The following is a 21,018-nucleotide window of genomic DNA, read 5'->3' on the forward strand; positions in this document are numbered from 1 at the left end:
CAGTCAAAGGCTTTGGCATAGTCAATAAAGCAGAAATAGATGTTTTTTCTGTAACTCTCTTGCTTTTTCCATGATCCAGCGAATGTTGGCAATTTGATCTCTGGTTCCTCTGCCTTTTCTAAAACCAGTTTGAACATCAGGAAGTTCACGGTTCATGTATTGCTGAAGCTTGGCTTGGAGAATTTTGAGCATTACTTTACTAGCATGTGAGATGAGTGTAATTGTGCGGTAGTTTGAGCATTCTTTGGCATTGCCTTTATTTGGAATTGGACATTACATTTTGTCAAAAGCTTTTTCTGCATCAATTGAGATGATCATATAGTTTTTTTTCCTTCAATTTCTTAATATGGTGTATCACATTTATTATTTTGTGGATATTGAATGATCTTTGTATCCCTGGGATAATCCCACTTGATCATGGTGAGTGATCCTTTCAATGTGTGAAAAAGAAAGTGAAAGTGTTAGTCACTTAATTATGTTCAACTTTTTGCGACCCCATGGACTGTAGCCCACCAGGCCCCTCTGTCCATGGGATTCTCCTGGCAAGAATACTGGAGTGGGTAGGGATTCACTTCTCCAGGGGATCTTGCCCCCTAAGGATAAAACCCAGGTCATCTGCATTGCAGGCAGATTGTTTAACCATCTAATCCTGGTACCAATGCAGCCTTTAATGTGTGGTTGAACTCAATTTGTTAGTATTTTGTTGATGATTTTTCTTTTATGTTTATTAGTGATGTGGGTCTGTAATTTTCTCTTTTTGTGGTATGTTTGTCTGGATTTAATATCACGGGCCATATAAAATGAACTCAGAAGCATACCTTCCTCTGCATTTTTTGAGAATAGTTTGAGAAGGATAGGTGATACCCCTTCTTTAAATGTTTGGGAGAATTCATCTGAAAAGCCATCTGGTGCTGGACATTGTTGAAAGTTTTTTTAAAATTGTTGATTCTGTTTCATTACTGGCAATTTATAGAGCATGCTCCAAAGTGGCTACAGGAAGCAGGGGCTTAGGGGAGGAGAAACTGGGTGAAGGGGAACGAAAGGTAAACACTCCAGTTAGGAGAGAAATAAGAATTATGGATGCAACACCATGATTAATATAATGAACACTGCTGCTTGTGATACACAAAAGTAGTTGAGAGTAAATCCTAATAGTAAACAAGTCCCAAACATGAAAAAATTAGAAAAGAACAAAGAGGAGGAATCTATAAAATTGAAAGCAGGACAAAAATCAGTGAGACCAAATATAGCTGGTTCTGGGAGGAGGTGCATAAAAATAAACATCTGTGCAAAAGTGCTGAGTGAAAATGAAGATACACATTATCAATATTTTAAAGGCAAAGCTGACATCTCTAAGATCTTACGTAGATAAAAAAGACTAAGGGGAATATTATGAATATCTTTATACCAATCAGTTTGATAATAATTGAAATGAAGAAATTCCTTGAAAGTCGCAAGCTATCAAAGCTCTCTCAAGATGAAATAGGTTGAGAAATACTTTTCAACTGGAATCACCATTCCAGTAATCAGTACCCCTTTAAATCTTTTTCATGTCCTTTTATAACACTGAGCATGCTTTCTGATGTTATAATTTTCTCAGGATAATTGCCATCAGGGTGGGAATCTGACATGTGTTTTAAATTTGGTTACTGAGGATCCTGAATTGAGAAAATATCTTTTTAAACTTTTGAACACTTTAAAAAGTGAACAATGCATCTAGGCTTTGACATATCTAACTACATTTCTAAGACCATAAAGGATTTATTCTGGTCCAGGGAGATGCATTGAGGCTGTACTACCATCCAGATGTGGAGACAGTTTCTGGGTAAGAGTGATTAAACTAAGGAAATAGGGGGTGGATTTGAAGACAGAGTTGTTTGTTTTGCACTTTAAGATATGTCTTTTTACTTTGGGCTTTAACTTATAAGAATGACATAACATTTTTTTCTATTGAATTTTAACACCTTAAGAAGCATTAATTTTTATAACTCAAATGTTGGCATTTTCTAAGTAACTGTGTTTCATGATTAAAATAGCTTTTTATAGCATTCAAATGGCAGGGCCCTGGAGGCTGTGTACAATTTGGAATACGATATAGCGGCTTCCCTGGTGGCTCAGCAGTAAAGAAAGAACCTAGAGCCTAATATGCAGAGTGAAGTAAGTCAGAAAGAGAAAAATAAATATTGTGTATTAATGCATATATATGGAATCCAGAAAGATGGTACTGGTGAACGTATTTGCAGGGCAGCAGTGGAGATGCAGACACATGGGACAGACTTGTGGACACAGTGGGGAAGGAGAGAGTGGGGCACATTGGAAGAATAACACTGAAACATATGCATTGCCACTTGTAAAACAGACAGCCAGTGGGGATTTGCTGTGTGGTGCAGGGGGCTCAACCCAGTGTTCTGTGACAACCTAGAAGGGTAAGATGGGGTGGGAGCTGGGAAGGAGGCTCAGGCGGGTGGGATGTATGTACACCGGTGGCTGATTCATGTTGATGTATGGCAGAAACCACAATATTTAAAGTAATTATCCTCCAATTTAAAATACATTTAAAAAAATGTTTCAAAAAAAAGAAGAACCTACTTCGAATGCAAGAGATGGCCTGAAATATTTTGCAGGAGATGTGGATTTGATCCCTGGGTCAGGAAGATCCCTGGAGAAGGAAATGGCAACCCACTCCAGTATTCTTGCCTGGGAAATCCCATGGACAGAGGAGCCTGGTGGGCTACAGTCCACGGGGCCACAAAAAGTCAGACACAACTTAGTGACTAAGCCACCACTATAGTGTATGGAGTGATCTTCAGTCTTGGGTGAAGAGAGCATTGGGATTGATAGATACACAAATTTCAGAGCCTTTGGGGAATAAATGATTACTAACCAAAAGCTACTATTACTGTGGGCAGGAATACCTTAGAAGAAATGAAGTAGCCATCATGGTCAACAAAAGAGTCCGAAATGCAGTACTTGGATGTAATCTCAAAAACGACACAATGATCTCTGTTCATTTCCAAGGCAAACCATTCATTATCACAGTAATCAAAGTCTATGCCCCAACCAATCACATTGAAGAAGCTGAAGTTGAATGGTTCTGTGAAGACCTCCAAGACCTTTTAAAGAACAAACACCCCAAAAAGATGTCCTTTTCGTTATAGGGGATTGGAATGCAAAAGTAGGAAGTCAAGAAACACCTGGAGTAACAGGAAAATTTGGTCTTGGAATACCGAATGAAGCAGGGCAAAGGCTAATAGACTTTTGCCAAGAGAACGCACTGGTCATAGCAAACACCCTCTTCCAACAATACAAGAGAAGACTCTACACATGGACATCACCAGATGGTCAATACCAAAATCAGATTGATAATATTCTTTGCAGCCAAAGATGGAGAAGCTCTATACAGTCAGCAAAAAAAGACCAGGAGCTGACTGTGGCTCAGATCATGAACTTCTTATTGCCAAAGTCAGACTTAAATTGAAGAAGTAGGGAAAACCACTAGACCATTCAGGTATGACCTAAATCAAATCCCTTATGATTATACAGTGGAAGTGAGAAATAGATTTAAGAGATCTGATAGATAGAGTGCCTGATGAACTATGGACGGAGATTCGTGGCATTGTACAGGAGACAGAAATCAAGACCACCCCCATGGAAAAGAAATGCAAAAAAGCAAAATGGCTGTCTGGGGAGGCCTTACAAATAGCTGTGAAAAAAAGAAAAGCGAAAAGCAAAGGAGAAAAGGAAAGATATAAGCATCTGAATGCAGAGTTCCAAAGAATAGCAAGAAGAGATAAGAAAGCCTTCCTCAGCGGCCAAGCAAAGAAATAGAGGAAGACAACAGAATGGGAAAAACTACAGCTCTCTTCAAGAAAATTAGAGATACCAAGGGAATATTTCATGCAAAGATGGGCTTGATAAAAGACAGAAATGGTATGGACCTAAGAGAAGCAGAAGATATTAAGAAGAGGTGGCAAGAATACACAGAAGAACTATACAAAAAAGAGCTTCATGACCCAGATTATCACGATGGTGTGATCACTCACTTAGAGCCAGAGATCCTGGAATGTGAAGTCAAGTGGGCCTTAGAAAGCATCACTACGAACAAAGCTAGTGGAGGTGATGGAATTCCAGTTGAGCTATTTCAAATCCTGAAAGATGATGCTGTGAAAGTGTTGCACTCAATATGCCAGCAAATTTGGAAAACTCAGCAATGGCCACAGTCCTGGAAAAGGTCAGTTTTCATTCCAATCCTAAAGAAAGGCAAGGCCAAAGAATGCTCAAACTACCGCACAATTGCACTCATCTCATTCGCTAGTAAAGTAATGCTCAAAATTCTGCAAGCCAGGCTTCAGCAATATGTGAACTGTGAACTTCCAGATGTTCAAGCTAGTTTTAGAAAAGGCAGAGGAACCAGAGATCAAATTGCCAACATTCACTGGGTCATGGAAAAAGCAAGAGAGTTCCAGAAAAACATCTATTTCTGCTTTATTGACTATGCCAAAGCCTTTAACTGTGTGGATCACAATAAACTGTGGAAAATTCTGAAAGAGATGGCAATACCAGATCACCTGACCTGCCTCTTGAGAAACCTATATGCAGGTCAGGAAGTAACAGTTAGAACTGGACATGGAACAACAGACTGGTTCCAAATAGGAAAAGGAGTACATCAAGTCTGTATACTGTCAGCCTGCTTATTTAACTTCTATGCAGAATAATGAGAAATGCTGGGCTGGAAGAAGCACATGCTGGAGTCAAGATTGCCGGGAGAAATATCAATAACCTCAGATTTGCAGATGATACTACCCTTATGGCAGAAAGTGAAGAGGTACTAAAAAGCCTCTTGATGAAAGTGAAAGAGGAGAGTGAAAAAGTTGGCTTAAAGCTCAACATTCAGAAAATAAAGATCATGGCATCTGGTCCCATCACTTCGTGGGAAATAGATGGGGAAACAGTGGAAACAGTGTCAGACTTTATTTTGGGGGGCTCCAAAATCACTGCAGATTTTTACTGCAGCCATGAAATTAAGAGACTCTTACCTCTTGGAAGGAAAGTTATGACCAACCTAGATAGCATATTCAAAAGCAGAGACATTACTTGGCCAACAAAGGTCCATCTAGTCAAGGCTATGATTTTTCCAGTGGTCATGTATGGATGTGAGATTTGGACTGTGAAGAAAGCTGAGCACTGAAGAATTGATAGTTTTGAACTGCTTTGTTGGAGAAGACTCTTGAGAGTCCCTAGGACTGCAAGGAGATCCAACCAGTCCATTCTAAAGGAGATTGGTCCTCAGTGTTCTTTTGAAGGAATGATGCTGAAGGTGAAAATCCAGTACTTTGGCCACCTCATGGGAAGAGTTGACTGATTGCAAAAGACTCTGATGCTGGGAGGGATTGGGGGCAGGAGGAGAAGGGGATGACAGAGTTTGAGATGGCTGGATGGCATCACTGACTTGATGCACGTGAGTTTTAGTGAATTCCAGGAGTTGGTGATGGACAGGGAGGCCTGGCGTGTTGCAATTCATGGGTTTGCAAAGAGTGGGACATGACTGAGTGACTGAACTGAACTGAACTGAACTAAACCAAAACCAATTTCTGGAAGACACACAAAAGTACTGGTTAGTTTGGGGATAGGAGGGTCTTGTGAACATAGGAACAGACTAGCAGGATATGGTACTGAGAGCCTCTGAGAATGTAAAACTGTCATGTAAAAATAGGTGAGGCTAAACCCCATTTTTACATATATTTAAAAATATTGGCCAAAGTTAGAACAGGCAGTTTTCTCCATGCCTTATATTTCTATGTCACAGTATTTTTAACACTACTAGTGGCACCCCACTCCAGTACTCTTGCCTGGAAAATCCCATGGACAGAGGAGCCTGGGAGGCTGCAGTCCTTGTGGTTGCTGAGGGTCGAACACTACTGAGCAACTTGACTTTCACTTTTCACTTTCATGCATTGGAGAAGGAAATGGCAACCCACTCCAGTGGTCTTGCCTGGAGAATCCCAGGGACGGGGGAGCCTGGTGGGCTGCTGTCTATGGGGTCGCACAGAGTTGGACACGACTGAAATGACTTAGCCTATGTCTTTGCATACTTTCCCAGGTTAGAAATGGTCCCTGAGCTGATTGAAGAGTTTAGCCACAGCACCTGACCAGCTGTAGGCTAGTATATTCTTCTCTCACTTGGTAGCCAGCTGCCTCTGAGAGTTTCTCCTCCATGAAACAAGACATCTAAAGAGCAAACTTCAATATTAGAAGCACTTTGTTGAACTCCCTAAGCAGTGCTCAATATAACACAATATTAGGACGTCTGGTGTTAATTGCAGCCACTATAAGCTTTATAAATAATAATGCCAACAATCTCACTATTGACGTTATTTTCGATTTTCATTAGGTTCACATCTTAGCATGTGGAGAAAGAGGACTGTTATTGAACACTTTCCCTTAATATCATCCCATCTTTTTCCATCTCCAGGCCATCCATTTTTGGAACATCAATGTGAGATGGTAAATGTTACTTTGGACTCCTTAAGTAACACTAATTGGGTTCAAGAGGAAATTCATTCATTATCAAAAGTAATAGTTTGAAATATGTATTCAAGGGATGAATGTTTAATGTCTGGTTGTTATTATATGATTTAAAATTCAATAAGCATTTGTCCTACATATTATAGAGTCAGTATTTTATATGATGATTAAAACAATTACTATTCATTAACATTTTATTTTGCCGTCTTCCGTTGTCAAGGCAACCTTTCATTCTCTTTTCAACTACTAAGCGGTAGAAAAGATTTCCAATTTCTTAGTCCCATTTAAATAATTGGACTTGTTTTTTAAAAGAGACTTTGTTTTCCAACCTTTATTCATTATAATTAGTATTCTTTAAAAGGGTGTAAGATTAACTTTAAGGCTTTATAAAAAAAGGGCACCAACATCTCAAACATAGAGAAGTTTCACAAAGAAAATTATAATAAAACTGTTTACTTGGTATGCTTGTAACATTAATAGCACTATTATAAAATAAGTTACAAGGATGTTTAAGTGTATATTTTAATGAGATAGTATTTCAGTGTGAGACTGAATCTTACTAATAGCACATTTCCCTGAGTGAAGACATATAATGTAATCAGTAATGACAAGCTGTTCTGCGTTCCTGTAATAGGCTGGCTATGTCAAGGTCAATACTCTTACCAGGCTCTTGCATGTACTATCTATTAGGTAGCCTCCTGGTATAATTAATTAGCACATTTGTTTGTGAATTACTCCTACAAATACTATTAAAGGTCTGTCAGGTGCTGTGTACTAAAGGTAAGCCTAAGATATGAGTAGGATAAGTGACTTCTCTGTGATCACGAAGCTTAGAGTTACCTCTTTATCTATTTCTGGAAAAGGAAGCAAAATCCAGCTACGGAAAGAATGTAAAAGCATTTTTGGAATTGTGAAAACTTGAATTTAGCATTCATTTTAAACTTTTAAAATTTACTTGCCATAAATTTGGATAAGATCATATTTTTGTGTAAAATATTTAAAAATAGGAGGATACATGTTTAAAAAACCTTTATTGACTCTATTTCCCATTTTTTACTTTAGACTTAAATATCTACAACTTTTGTGTATCCTCATTTTTGTTATTGTTTAGTTGCTAAGTTGTGTCTGACATTTTCAGGACTCCACAGATTGTAGCTTGCTAGGCTCCTCTATCCATGGGATTTTATAGGCAAGAATACCGGAGTGGGTTGTCATGCCCTCCTCCAGGGGATCTTCCTGAACCAGGGATCCAACAGGAGTCTCCGGCATTGGCAATCAGATTCTTTACCACTGAGTCACCAGGGAAGTCCTTAGTGTATCCTCAGTTCAGTTCAGTCGCTCAGTCGTGTCCGACTCCTTGCGACCCCATGAATCGCAGCACACCAGGCCTCCCTGTCCATCACCAACTCCCGGAGTTCACCAAACTCATGTGCATCAAGTTGGTGATGCCATCCAGCCATCTCATCTTCTGTCGTCACCTTCTCCTCCTGCCCCCAATCCCTCCCAGCATCAGGGACTTTACCAGCGAGTCAACTCTTTGCATCAGGTGACCAAAGTATTGGAGTTTCAGCCTCAGCATCAGTTCTTCCAATGAACACCCAGGACTGATCTCCTTTAGGATGGACTGGTTGGATCTCCTTGCAGTCCAAGGGGCTCTCAAGAGTCTTCTCCAACACCACAGTTCAAAAGCATCAATTCTTCAGCACTCAGCTTTCTTTATAGTCCAACTCTCACATCCACACATGACCACTGGAAAAACCATAGCCTTGACTAGACGGACCTTTGTTGGCAAAGTAATGTCTCTGCTTTTGAATATGCTATCTAGGTTGGTCATAACTTTCCTTCCAAGGAGTAAGAGTCTCTTAATTTCATTGCTGCACCCACCATCTACGGTGATTTTGGAGCCCAAGAAAAATAAAGTCTGGCACTCTTTCCACTGTTTCCCCGTCTATTTGCCATGAAGTGATGGGACCAGATGCCATGATCATTTTCTGAATGTTGAGCTTTAAGCCAACTTTTTCACTCTCTTATTTCACTTTTCAAGAGACTTTTTAGTTCCTCTTCACTTTCTGCCATAAGGGTGGTGTCATCTGCATATCTGAGGTTATTGATATTTCTCCCGGCAATCTTGATTCCAGCTTGTGCTTCTTCCAGTCCAGAGTTTCTCATGATGTACTCTTCATATAAGTTAAATAAGCAGGCTGACAATATACAGCCTTGACGTACTCCTTTTCCTATTTGGAACCAGTCTTTTGTTCCATGTCCAGTTCTAACTGTTACTTCCTGACTTGTATACAGGTTTCTCAAGAGGCAGGTCAGGTGGTCTGGTATTTCCATCTCTTTCAGAATTTTCCACAGTTTATTGTGATCCACACAGTCAAAGGCTTTGGCATAGTCAATAAAGCAGAAAGAGATGTTTTTCTGGAACTCCCTTGGTTTCTTGATGATCCAGCAGATTTTGGCAATTGGATCTCTGGTTCCTCTGCCTTTTCTAAAACCAACTTGAACATCTGGAAGTTCACGGTTCACGTATTCCTGAAGTCTGGCTTGGAGAACATTTAAACATTAAGAAAATGCATATTTTGATTTTTAATCTCTGAACACTAAGAAGCTAATTACTACTTTCTCCTGAGTTGTCTATGTAAATACAGATCTTAGAGCTATTTCACTGTCTCGTCCTACAGCATTAATTAATTACTTTATAACTGCTGTCCAGTAGTCCGAGGACTTTTACTGTCATCTCTTCACTCTTGTCAGAGTAGTTGCTTAATATCTCTCCAAACTTTATTGTTATGAAAAATACCTTAGAGAATGTGACCGTAATGTTCTCCTTGTACACATTGCAAGTAGCTTTGAATCAGTGCCAAGAAAAGACTTGCTACAACAAGTTACATGCCCACTTTGTTGGGGGAAGAGGGCTTCCCTGGTGGCTCTGAGGTAAAGAATCTGCCTGCAGAGCAGGAGGTTTGGGTTCAATCCCTGGGTAGAGAAGATCCCCCAAAGAAGGGAATGGTTACTCCAGTATTTTTGCCTGGAGAGTTCCATGAGCAGAGGAGCTTGGCAGGCTATAGTCCATGAGGTGGCAAAGAGGTGGACACAACTGAGCGACTAACACTTTTGCTTTCACGTAGTGGGGGAAATGAGTTGCTCAATTGGAGTGAAATTTCATGTATGTTAGGTGAATAAGCTCTAGAGATCTGCTGTGCAACATGGTGTCTATAGGTAAAAATTTAAGAGTATAGGTCTCATGTTAAGTGTTCTTATCACCAGAGGGAGAAAAAAAAAAAAAAAAAGGAAAGGAAAGGAAAAATAACCCCCAAACCAAAAGATGGCAAGGACACCCTGGGAGGTATTGGCTACATCTGTTTCCTTGACTGTGGTTGTGGCATCATGGGTATTTCCATATGTCCAAACTCATCAGATTGTACACATTAAATATGTGCAGTCATTTACATACCAATTATACCTCAATAAAGCTGTTAAAATTATTTTACTAAAGATATGAAGTTGCACACTAGAAAATCAGTATCAATTTAAACCCTCTGCTAGTAATATATGAAATGATGCTTTTCTCATAATCATTTTCTATACTGAATTCATCACATTAAAAGTTATATACAGGAAAATAATTAGGAAAAATTATATGCTACATGTCATTAAAATATACACTTTCCCAATAATTAGTGAGGTTGAATATTTTTCATATACATATTAGAGATTAATATTTCTTGTGTATTTAACCTGTAAATTTGTTTTCTTATTCATTGCTGATTCCTTTATCATAAATAGCTATTTAAAATTCTAAGCTGTTTAAAATACTTCACAAAATGGTAACAATCCAAACACCACAATTCAGGATAAAACACTTATTAATGTGATGTTAAATGTCTTTGTGTATACATTCACAAATCAAAAGTGATCTTATATTGTATGTAGTTTTCTCAAGATCCTCTTGGAAATCTGAACAAAGGATGTGGTACTTTATTATGCCAATTACTATGCAAAGTCAAATCACTTTTTAAGTGCAATATATTCCTTTTTTTATAGAGATGTACACAATTTATTTCACTAGTATCCTGTGGCTTTCCCGGTGGCTCAGTCTGTAAAGAATCTGCCTGCAATGTGGGAGACCTAGGTTCCATCCCTGGGTTGGGAAGCTCCCCTGGAGGAGGGCATGGCAAGCCACTCCAGTGTTCTTGCCTGAAGAAACCCCATGGACAGAGGAGCCTGGCAGGTTACAATCCATGGGACACCACTGAGCAACTAAGCACAATGTCTTATGAGTGGATATTTTGAATTCTTCCAGTTATGTGCTATTATAAGCAACACTGCAGTGATACTCTTTACATGGGTACACACACACACACACACACTCACACACACACACCATGTCATGCACCTTCTTCATTAGCATCTTAATACATTCATTGATATGAAACAGCTGGGCCAAATGATATGTACATTCTAAACATTATACATACCATAAAACTTGCCTTTTACAGAGATTGTATAAATTTACAGATTATTGCTGCTGCTGCTGCAAGTCGCTTCAGTCGTGTCCGACTCTGTGCAACCCCACAGACAGCAGCCCACCAGGCTCCCCCGTCCCTGGGATTCTCCAGGCAAGAACACTGGAGTGGGTTGCCATTTCCTTCTCCAATGCATGAAAGTGAAAAGTGAAAGTGAAGTCGCTCAGTCATGTCCGACTCTTCACGACCCCATGGACTGCAGCCTACCAGGCTCCTCTGTCCATGGGCTTTTCCAGGCAAGAGTACTGGAGTGGGGTGCCATTGCCTTCTCCCTTACAGATTATTAGAGAACTCATTTTAGTATAGCAATAACAAATCCTGGAACTACACAGTTTATTTTTTTTTTCTAATTGGCTAATCAATTAAATGGCAAAAACATTTTATTATTGCTTTAATTTGATTTGGTTTGTTAATATGTTTAATGAATGTTCAATACGTGTTCAACTTTGTTTCTCTTCTTTTGTGAACTACTTATTCATATCTTTACTTCATTTCTTTGGATTTTTCCTTTTTCATACTCATGTGCAAGAACACATCTTAAAGTTTTGCCTATTGTAAAACTGAATAAATGTTTCTCAGTTTATCTTTTTAAAATGTTTGCAATGTAAAGAATTTTCATATTTAGGTAAATTAACTTAGAATATACTATTAGTAATTACATCTATTTTGGGTCTTTTTGTCAATTTGTTCTAGCTCAAGATTATCTAATTTAATGGCAGTTTATATCACAGTTATACTTCTGGATTCTTAATTATATCTGTCAGTCTTGTATTGATACCAAATCTTTAATTAAATTTATTATAATGTATTTCAGTTACTGGTTGGAAATCTTCCTATAGTAGTCTTTAGGAATTTTCCATTTACCAATAATTGTTTTTTAAGGATGTATATTAAGATCACTTTTAAAATGATGACAAACGTCATGAAATCATTTTTTATTTTATTTTATTTTATTATTTTATTTATTTATTATTATTTTTTTTTACTTTACAATTCTGTATTGTTTTTGCCATACATTGACATGAATCCACCACGGGTGTACATGTGTACCCAAACATGAGCCCCCTGAAATCATTTTAATGTGTAAAAATATTTAAAAATTCAAAGGGATATCAATTAAGTTTCAACAAATATTTTTGGATAGAGGCTGACAAACTAATTAAAAATTATATGTGGAAATGAAAAGCATCTGGAAGAGCAAATATAATTTTGCAAAAGCACAAAATTGGAAGATTTACAATTGGTTAACTAGTCTTAACTTTGATAAGATCTATTATAAACTACAGTAACTGATTTAATATTTGTATGACATAGACAATCAGATCAATGGAACAACAGGGAGTCTAGATTGATCCTGCATATATAGTTAACTGATTGTTGAAAAAGTTCAATGGAGAAATATATTTTCAATAAATGGTGCTGGATTATCTTAGATTTTTTTTTCAAAAAATGAGACTTTATATTTACTTCATACCATGAGAGTTGGACTATAAAGAAAGCTGAGTGCTGAAGAATTGATGGTTTTGAAATGTGGTGTTGGAGAAGACTCTTGAGAGTCCCTTGGACTGCAAGGAGATCCAACCAGATCAGTCTTGTGTGTTCATTGGAAGGACTGATGTTAAAGCTGAAACTCCAATAATTGGCCACCTGATGCGAAGAGCTGACTCATTTGAAAAGACCCTGATGCTGGGAAAGATTGAAGGCAGGAGGAGAAGGGGACAACAGAGGATGAGATGGTTGGATGGCATCACTGACTCAATGGACATAGGTTTGGGTGTACTCCGGGAGTTGGTGATGGACAGGGAGGCTTGGAGTGCTGTGTTTCATGGGGTCATGAAGAGTCGGACACGACTGAGCAACTGAACTGAACTGATGCATAAAAATTTAATTCATGATAGTTCATAAACATAACACTTAGAAGCATAAAGGCTCTAAAAACACATAGATAAGTATGTTCGCAAATTTAGGATAGGCAAACATTTCTTGGGCAAGGCATAAAAAATCCAAACAGAAAAAAAAAAAAGGTAAATTGAACTTTATGCCAATTAACAACTTCTGTTCTTCAAGAGATACTCAAGAAACAAATGCAGAGGCACATATTTGGATATAATATTGGATGTTTATCTATTTGATAAGGACTTCCCAGGTTGTGTTAGTGGTAAAGAATCTGCCTGCCAATGCAAGAGACATAACCCACTCCAATACTCTTGCTTGGAAAATTGCATGAACAGAGAAGCCTGGCAAACTGCAGGTCATGGGTTCGCAGAAAAAAAAAAAAAAAAAACAACTCGACATGACTGAGCAACTGAGCATGCCTGAAACACATAGGTACAACCAGGTCTGCCAAGAGTATGGGATGGAGCCTCCAGAATGCACAGAAGCCAGTAAACAAACATTGGGAGAGAAATGTACCTGGAGTGCTGGAGGAAATGAAAAACTTCAAAGTAATTGGAAAAGAGAGTAGTTCAGTATAAAACTGGGAGCACAGCTAATATTTGTTTTTAATTTTAATTTTTTATTGGGGTATAATTTTTTGATAATGTATTAGTTTCTGTTCTACAATGAAGTGGCTCAACTATACGTATAGTTTATCCCCTCCCTCTTGGACCTCCCTCCTGCCCCCTATCTCATCTCTCTAGGTCACCACAGAGCACGGAACTGAGCTCCTACAGCAGCTTCCCCCTAGCTGTCTATTTTACACATGTGGTGTATAAGTGTCAGTCCCAATCTCCCAGTTCATACCATTCCAAGTCTACAAGTCTGTTCCCTACATCTGCATCTCTATTCCTGCCCTGACAATAGGTTCATTTGTACCATTTTTCTACATTTCACATATATGCATTAATATACTATATTTGTTTTTCTCTTTCCAACTTCCTCAGTCTGTATGACAGACTCTAGGCCCACCCGCATCTCTACAAATGACCCAGTTTTGGATAATTCAAAAAGGCACCTGCAGTACTCTAGCACTACTTTCAACAGCCAGCACATGGAAGCAATTGATATGTCCATCAACAGATGAATAGATAAAGAAAATGGAACATATATAGAATGGAATATTACTCAGCCGTAAAAAGCACAGCATAAAATTAAACTGAGGAGTAGCTTGTGAATAGCTTATGCAAGGAATTAGAATTTAATAAAAATGAAAGAAAGGAAAAAGTAAGACAGAGAAGAAGGAGGAGGAGAAGGGAGAAAAGAATGGGAGGGGGTAAAGGGAAGGGAAGGAGGATGGAAGGAAAAAGGAAAGAAAACAAAAAAGATGGAAGAATACTTCTATAATACTCTTTATGTGTCAGGCCTCATTCTGAACACTTCACATATATGAGGACCTTTAATCCTTGCCTCATCTGTATATGGTGTGTACTCTTACTATCTCTCATCTTGCTTAAAAAACTGGCTCTGAAAGTTAGTAACTGGCCTAACTCTTCCATGACCAAAAGGCACAGTTGTGGCAGTCTGGCTTCAGTCTGCATTTGCCTATCACATCACTGTCTGAATGTGCTGGGAACCGGAGTGCCATAGGGCCCCTTAGAAGGTTAATGCCTCAGTTCAGAAGAGAGATGAGAGTGATTTGGGTTGAGAGACAGTGAACTGGCTGGGTTTGAGTGACTACTCCGTAAAATCAAATGAAATTGATGGTAGATTAGATGCAGGCACTGAGGGAAAAAATATCAAGAGTGACTCTCCAACTTCCGGATAGATTGGATTATTTACTAACATAGGAAACAGGGATAAAGAAGGCTGAGGATTGAAGAACTGATGCTTTTGAACTGTGGTGTTGGAGAAGACTCTTGAGAGTCCCTTGGACTGAAAGGAGATCAAGCCAGTCTATCCTAAAGGAAATCAACCCTGTATAGTCATTGGAAGGCCAATGCTGAAACTGAAGCTCCAGTAGTTTGAGCACCTGATGCAAGAAGCTGACTTATTGGAAAAGACACTGATGGTGGGAAAGATTGAGGACTGGAGGAGAACGAGGTGGCAGAGGATGAGATATTCAGATAGCATCACCGACCCAATGGACATGAATTTGAGCAAACTCTGGGTGATAGTGGAGGACAGAGGAGCCTGATGTGCTACTGTCCATGAGGTGGCAAAGAGTCAGACATGACTTAGGGACTGAGCAACAACAAGAACCAAAATTACAGTTTTTTTTTTTTCATTAAGTTTGAGATGCTAAAGAAATAGCCAAGTAGATACATCAAAATCTCAGTGTTTCTGTGCTTACCTCCCTCTTTCCCAAGATGGCATGAAGTTATCAGGCTGCCCTCCAGGTCATCCCAGGTCACTGACTATTCAGATGTCTTCTCTGAGAGCTCTGTTTGCAGTGGATTACTGTCTGTGAGACTGAGCCATTTTTTCTTTCTGACCTGGCCCCTCTCCCTGTTATCTGTGATACCAACTCTCATGAACAAGAGAGCATATTGCTTGCTAAGTTGCTTCAGTCATGTCCAACTCTTTGCAATCGTATGGGCCACAGCCTGCCAGGCTCCTCTTTCCATGGGATTCTTCAGGCAAGAATACTGGAGTGGGTTGTCATTTCATTCTGCAGGGGATCTTCCAGACGCAGGGATCACACCCAGGTCTTTAGCACTGCAGGCAGATTCTTTACTGTCTGAGCCACCACAGAAGCCATATTAACTCAAGGAGAGCATATTAGCTCAGCCACTAACCTCTTCTGTATCCCTTCCCCAATGTGAGGGGATGGAGAGGGGTCAGACGTGCTCAATCAGGTCCTCTTACTGTTTAACTCCAACACAGCACCTTTCCTTGGCTTACGGTGAGTCTACTTGCAGGGAACTGGGGCAGAATGCAGATAATTTGCTGTCAGCTGCCCCCTCTATGTTTTATCCCAAAGAGGAAAGTTAGAACACATGATGGCCCAACTCCCTTCCCTTCATCTTCTCTATCTTATTCCTCAAGAAATTTAGCTAACTCTCATTCTTTGATGTCAAGAAATCCCCCTATCTCTTATGTCCTTTCTTTCATAACTGGTAACCCTCACTGCCCCCTTTCTTTATGGGGTCCTAAAGCTGGAATATCCTTGAGAGAACTTGGATCCCTGGGAGGATGAACTATACATCTGTGAAAGAGTTTAATTCTTTCAAAATAATTCTTCAGTTGTGGTTCTTTACACAAATGCATCTTCATTATCTTCCCTTCACCCACTCACCAGGATTTTATTTGCTGGTTGGGAAAGATGGTTTCTAACCATTGTCTTCTTCCCCCAATTTAGACACAGTTGGGTACAGGGCAGCCCCCTTCACCCCACCAAGGCATGAAACTTTGAAGGAGTTGAGTGAAACTTTGAAGGTGTTGAGTGAATGTTTGGAATAGGTAGACTTAAGCAGCAAGGTCAGTAGTTTAGACTGAGGAAAACACAAAGGGTTTGAATCATGAGCTATTGAGAGCTGTTAAATTAATTCAACACAAAATTTTAAGTGTTTGAAAATGATTGTGTTTAACTGAGCACCCCACTGTGCTTTGACTGAGAGGCCCTGTAAAAACTGCTGTTTTCAAGCAGGAAATGCACATTTAGAATCAATTTTGTGTGTTTGTGAAACTTCAAAGCATGTGACGAATTTCAGAAATTTGATGCGGTTTTAGAATTTCCTTTTCTTTACATTATTGTCAATAGAGTAGCATAGAATCCAGAGTGATCAGTTCAATTTTGGCATGTGTTTTATTTCTATTAAATTCTGTCTTACATTAAAAAGTTAGGATGTAGTATACTTTTCTAAGTAATTTCTTAAGTTGTGCTTTCAAGAAACTTTTTCTGTGATCAAGTTTGCAAGATCCACATTCATTACCATATCCCACTTTCCTATTTCATGATGTATTCATACTATTTTGGTTTCAGCTTCTTTTCTTGTTTTTAGTAAAAATAATTCCTTCTTAGAACTGCAGTGTTAACATTATTTTCACACATGCATAAGAATATTTCCATAAGAATCAAAGAAACACAAATTGGTAAAAGTTGAAGTGCTCAGTTGCTAAGTCCTGTGAGACTCTTTGTGACCTTATGGACGTTAGCCCACCAGGCTCATCTGTCCATGGGATTTCCCAGGGAAGAATACTGGTGTGGGTTGTCATTTCCTCCTCCATGGGATCTTCCCTACCCAGTATTGAACCCTCATCTCCTGCATTGGCAGGTGGATTCTTTACCACTGAACCACCTGGGAAATGCCCAAAGTAGAAGATTGGTATTAAATTTATATTGATTCTTCAGCTTTAGTTTTGATTATTTTCCCTGGATTCTTAAAACTTCCATCCTGTCTGACAACGGGTTAAAAAATCTTAGTTCCTGAGACAATCTCAAATGAGATTCAGAGGGATTACAGCCCCTGCCACTCCAAATTGAAAAAAAAAAAAAAAGAGAGAGAGAGAGAAGAAATTTCAGATGAATTAATTGTGTCTGGATATAGATTCTCACTGATATGGACTTGTTATTGAATCTTATATCCACCTTGCTGTCAGTCAGTGTTCCCTCTTAATATCCTCTTCTGGTTTGTCTATGTGGTCAAATGGATATAGTTTCAATCGAGTCCCTACTCTGAAAATGATTTACTTTCTTTGATGATGCTTGTAGTAATGTGTACTTTAGGTAGTTCAATTCTTATTTTTAAAAAGACTTTATACACAGAAGTGATGCCTTCTTTTGGTTTGAGTGGTTATGATTATGATTGAAGATTGTATTTTAAACAGTTTGAATGTCCTTAGTCAATTATTTCTTTGAGTCTTTCTCACTCATCCAAACTCAGCCGTTTCTGGGAACTTTCCCAAGGGTTCTATTGCACTCTGATCTTCACTGTTTGAGGATACTTTGCTCCAGGTGATAATTGCTTGGCTTAATGCAAGATGAGTCCCCTTGAGGTCAGAGGCTGAGACATTTAAATCTGAATTGTGAACCCTTGCAATTGGGGTCTCAGTAGGTGCTGAAAAAATGAGCTAGGGGTAACATAATTTAAAACTTCTCCTCCTCTTCAGTGTATGGGTGATTTTTTTTTTAACATTGGACATATAAATATAGTACCTTATTCAGTTTCAGGCACAAAGTCACTAATTTTAATGACAATTTGCAGCATTGCAACATAAACAGATAAATAGAGAATAAATATTTGGGATGCAGTGAATACCCTTGGGCTTCTCAGGTGGTACTAGTGGTAAAGAACCTACCAGCAATGCAGGAGACATAAAAGATTCAGGCCCCTTCCCTGGGTTGGGAAGATCCCCTGGAGGAGGGCATGACAGCCCACTCCAGTGTTCTTGCCTGGAGAATTCCATGGACAGAGGAGCCTTGTGGGCCACAGTCCATAGGGTCACACAGAATTTGACATGATTGAAGTGACCTGGTAATAAGGAGTTCATGATCTGAGCCACAGTCAGTGCCTGGTCTTGTTTTTGTTGACTGTATAGAGCTTCTCAATCCTTTGCTGCAAAGAATATTATCAGTCTGATTTTGGTGTTGACCATCTGGTGATGTCCATGTGTTGAGTCTTCTCTTGTGTTGCTGGAAGAGGGTGTTTGCTATGACCAGTGCATTTTCTGGGCAAAACTCTATTAGTCTTTGCCCCGCTTCATTCCGCATTCCAAGGCCAAATTTGCCTGTTACTCCAGGTGTTTCTTGACTTCCTATTTTTGCATTCCAGTCCCCTATAATGAAAAGGACATCTTTTGGGGGTGTTAGTTCTAAAAGGTCTTGTAGGTATTCATAGAACCATTCAATTTCAGCTTCTTCAGCATTACTGGTTGGGGCATAGACTTGGATTACTGTGATATTGAATGGTTTGCCTTGGAAATGAACAGAGATCATTCTGTCGTTTTTGAGATTGCATCCAAGTACTGCATTTCGGACTCTCTTGTTGACCATGATGGCTACTCCATTTCTTCTGAGGGATTCCTGCCCGCAATAGTAGATACAATGGTCATCTGAGTTAAATTAACCCATTCAAGTCCATTTTAGTTCACTCTTGCCATCTCTTGTTTGACCACTTCCAATTTGCCTTGCCTATATCTGATAGATAGAATGCTTCATGAACTATGGAATGAGGTTCATGACATTGTACAGGAGACAGGGATCAAGACCACCCCCATGGAAAAGAAATGCAAAAAAGCAAAATGGCCCTCTGGGGAAGCCTTACAAATAGCTATGAAAAGAAGATAGGTGAAAAGCAAAGGAGAAAAGGAAAGATATAAGCATCTGAATGCAGAGTTCCAAAGAATAGCAAGAAGAGATAAGAAAGCCTTCTTCAGCGATCAAGGCAAAGAAATCAAGGAAAAGAACAGAATGGGAAAGACAAGAGATCTCTTCAAGAAAATTAGAGATACCAAGGGAACATTTCATGCAAAGATGAGCTTGATAAAGGACAGAAATGGTATGGACCTAACAGAAGCAGAATATATTAAGAAGAGGTGACAAGAATACACATAAGAACTGTACAAAAAAGATCTTCATGACCCAGATAATCATGATGGTGTGATCACTCACCTAGAGCCAGACATCCTGGAATGTGAAGTCAAATGGGCCTTAGAAAGCATCACTACGAACAAAGCTAGTGGAGGTGATGGAATTCCAGTTGAGCTATTTCAAATCCTGAAAGATGATGCTGTGAAAGTGCTGCACTCAATATGCCAGCAAATTTGGAAAAGTCAGCACTGACCACAGGACTGGAAAAGGTCGGTTTTCATTCCAATCCCAAAGAAAGGCAATGCCAAAGAATGCTCAAACTACCGCACAATTGCACTCATCTCACATGCTAGTAAAGTCATGCTCAAAATTCTCCAAGCCAGGCTTCAGCAATACGTGAGCCATGAACTTCCAGATGTTCAAGCTGGTTTTAGAAAAGGCAGAAGAACCAGAGATCAAATTGCCAACATCCACTTGATCATGGCAAAAGCAAGAGAGTTCCAGAAAAACATCTATTTCTGCTTTATTGCCTATGCCAAAGCCTTTGACTGTGTAGAACACAGTAAACTGTGGAAAATTCTGAAAGAGATGGGAATACCAGACCACCTAACCTGCCTCTTGAGAAATCCGTATGCAGGTCAGGAGGCAACAGTTAGAACTGGACATGGAACAACAGACTGGTTCCAAATAGGAAAAAGAGTACGTCAAGGCTGTATATTGTCACCCTGCTTATTTAACTTATATGCAGAGTACATCATGAGAAACGCTGGACTGGAAGAAACATAAGCTGGAATCAAGATTGCCGGGAGAAAGATCAATAACCTCAGATATGCAGATGACACCACCCTTATGGCAGAAAGTGAAGAGGAACTAAAAACCCTCTCGGTGAAAGTGAAAGAGGAGAGTGAAAAAGTTGGCTTAAAGCTCAACATTCAGAAAACGAAGATCATGGCATCCGGTCCCATCACTTCATGGCAAATAGATGGGGAAACAGTGGAAACAGTGTCAGACTTTATTTTGAGGGGCTCCAAAATCACTGCAAATGGTTACTGCAGCCATGAAATTAAAAGACGCTTACTCCCTGGAAGAAAAGTTATGACCAACCTAGATAGCATATTCAAAAGCAGAGACATTACTTTGCTGACTAAGGTCCATCTAGTCAAGGCTATGGTTTTTCCTGTGGTCATGTATGGATGTGAGAGTTGGACTGTGAAGAAGGCTGAGCGCTGAAGAATTGATACTTTTGAACTGTGGTGTTGGAGAAGCCTCTTGAGAGTCCCTAGGACTGCAAGGAGATCCAACCAGTCCATTCTGAAGGAGATCAGTCCTGGGGTTTCTTTGGAAGGAATGATGCTAAAGCTGAAACTCCAGTACTTTGGCCACCTCATGTGAAGAGTTGACTCATTGGAAAAGACTGTGATGCTGGGAGGGATTGGGGGCAGGAGGAGAAGGGGACAACAGAGGATGAGATGGCTGGATGACATCACCGACTTGATGGACGTGAGTCTGAGTGAACTCCGGGAGTTGGTGATGGACACAGAGGCCTGGCGTGCTGCG

Source organism: Oryx dammah, unplaced genomic scaffold (assembly GCF_014754425.2).
Source record: "Oryx dammah isolate SB20612 unplaced genomic scaffold, SCBI_Odam_1.1 HiC_scaffold_20, whole genome shotgun sequence".
NCBI classification, from domain to species: Eukaryota; Metazoa; Chordata; class Mammalia; order Artiodactyla; family Bovidae; genus Oryx; species Oryx dammah.